Below are 2,581 nucleotides of genomic sequence, written 5' to 3' on the forward strand. Positions count from 1 at the left end.
AATTGTTTGGCAGAAAAAGTCTTGGCAGTCTTGCGTCCCTGCATAATTCTCATTCATATTAAGAATGGTTGGATATAATTAGAAATATTTTTCTTATTGAGTATGTGAACAAATCTTCTATGGATAATTTGAGAAGATGATCTGAAAGGAAGGTTCAGGCTGGTGGATAAAGGCAGTGGCAAGGCCGCCAGAATTACTGGCTTCTCTCATAAATTCTCCCTGGCCTAGCTGGGCATGCCATTCAGGTCTGCCTTGCGTCATCTTTCATATTTCACATATTCGACGATAGAAATAAAACACAAATGTTTGTTTTGATTTTGCGACGCTTAATTTTCACCTCTTGATCTTTCCTTCCCAGCCCTGCAAAATTGAGTAATGTGTCTTCGACAGTTTAAAAGGAAGGAAGGTCCTCTCCTTGTTCCAGTGTTCTTGTAGTTTTCGGGGAATATCCTGACTCTTTCACTGTTTTGCTTTTGCCAAACTAGTCCTCCATACAGGACGTTGTCTCCTGCCTGCCTACTCGTGTGGCTTGCCTGCAGTGAAAAAGGTTGAAGATTTTCTGAAAGGTGCTTTTGGGGACTACTTCCCAACATTTCCCATGTCGGCGCCACCAGAAAGTAATGATCTATTAGTGTAGTTACACTACAATAATGCGGACGTGATTTGGCTCTATCTGTAAAGGGCTTGGTAAGGACATTTCTTTGTATTTCTTATATTTCTTTACATTTCTTCGTGTGATGCATAGAATGAAGGAAACTTAAATACTGAGTGCGTCTAAAACTTCCAAATAAGATCTTTCTTAAACTTTTTTTTTTAAAGATTTTATTTATTTATTTGACAGAGATAGAGACAGCCAGTGAGAGAGGGAACACAAGCAGGGGGAGTGGGAGAGGAAGAAGCAGGCTCATAGCGGAGAAGCCTGATGTGGGGCTCGATCCCATAATGCCGGGATCGCGCCCTGAGCCGAAGGCAGACGCTTAACCGCTGTGCCACCCAGGCACCCCTAGATCTTTCTTAAACTTTTAAGGAGAAATTTCAGCTAGATTCCGTGAACAAAATTTGTTTATATGTAACTTTATACTTGCAATTATGACACATTTCCTGGTCAAAACTTTGAAAATAATGGCATACAGTATTTGCGTTCTTGATAATTACCATCGTGGGGAAAGTTTATGCAAGAAGGCAGTCAAAATGTAAAACTATATATATATATATATATTTTTTTTTGCGACTAATGAAATGATATCTTAACATTTTCCCAGCTCTTTTTTCTTTACCGACAAATACAATGTTGAAATTTCTAGGATAAAGAGAATAAATTTTGAATCTACTTGAACTCTTCCTCTTCCATATCAAATATTTCCAAAGATATTGAAGCCCTAATCTTCAAAAGTCTACGTGCTGGAAGGAGTCACCCTGTTGCTACGGTGGTCACCACTCAAAGGGCACATCTGCCAGGAATACACAGAAGTATCTGATGTATTCAACCTGTGAGATCTGGAGCTGCCTACACCGGACAACCTACTTGGCCTTCCAGCACCCCTACTCTGGCTGGCTGCACTCTGGGCTGCTTGCCCTGTCCTAGGCATCCTGAAACACCCGCCTTCCCAGCATCTCCAGGGGTCTCTTGCCTGTAGCTGGCAGCATCACATTCTCAGCTGGCTGCTAAAGTAAATGTCCTCTTTGGCTCCACTCATCACATGGTAAACACCACTATTGTGCTTGCCTTCTTTGGGGATCGTAGGCCTCTAATTCAATAGCCCAGGCCACCCTTTGAGGCTCTCCCGGATAGGCTTCTCATAGCCAGAGACCACCTCCCAATGCTCTGGCCTCCCAGCCCATCCAGCCACCTCAAGACCAAAGGGCTCAACATTTCCTGGCACATCTGTAACTTTCTGATGCCAAGACATACTGCTTGGGCACCTCTGCTTTCAGATGAGCTGTGGTTCTGTTTCCCTATACTCAGCAGCCGTTTGTAGTACCCAGACCAATATTTTGATATGTTCTTATTCCATTCCTGCTGCCTCTGCACATTATCTTTATGCATCATTAACTCTTCATTATTTTGTGTTCTTTGCAAAATGTCCTTCACTTTTCAGTCATCTCACAATGGTATGTTCTGCTTCCTCAGTTTGTAAAATCCTTTGGTGAATACTGTAATTATAGGTAGAAGCTCTCTAATATATTGCTTTTTTGATGTAAAAAAAGAAAATCAGAAGCCTCATTCCCAATGAGTAAGAAATACACCTTCATTGTTCCCTGTGCCCCTTGGTTCATGATTTGTGACTCGTAAATGTTCTCTGAGAACTAAGGCCTAAGGAGTATGTCAGTCAGGATAATCTGCTTTTACACTTTGTGAGTAAATCAAAGATGTACATTCACTTCGGGTGTTTTTCTTGACTTCGCTAATATTTTGACCGCTGCTCTAATGAGTCAGGGACTTTCTGCTTTCCATTGCTTGCTTACCCTTTAGGATATCTGTCACGTTTAGGCCTAGTGATAACTCAGTAATAGAAGGAATTCAAGAGTGAATACTGGTCTGTGCAGGGCAAGAAAGTTCAAAGGGAATAGTAGCCACTGA

General features: G+C 41.7%; 1 long non-coding RNA gene across 1 annotated transcript; it reads left to right on the forward strand.

The window, feature by feature from the left end:
* Positions 1–147: 147 nt before the first annotated feature.
* On the forward strand, positions 148–2,381 carry LOC123792051 (uncharacterized). Its single transcript, XR_006779624.2, has 2 exons — positions 148–687; positions 1,305–2,381. It is a non-coding gene; the product is annotated as an uncharacterized LOC123792051 (long non-coding RNA).
* Positions 2,382–2,581: the final 200 nt, after the last annotated feature.

The sequence above is a fragment of the Ursus americanus genome, chromosome 14 (assembly GCF_024610735.1).
Source record: "Ursus americanus isolate L20-20 chromosome 14, mUrsAme1.1.p, whole genome shotgun sequence".
Classification (NCBI taxonomy): Eukaryota; Metazoa; Chordata; class Mammalia; order Carnivora; family Ursidae; genus Ursus; species Ursus americanus.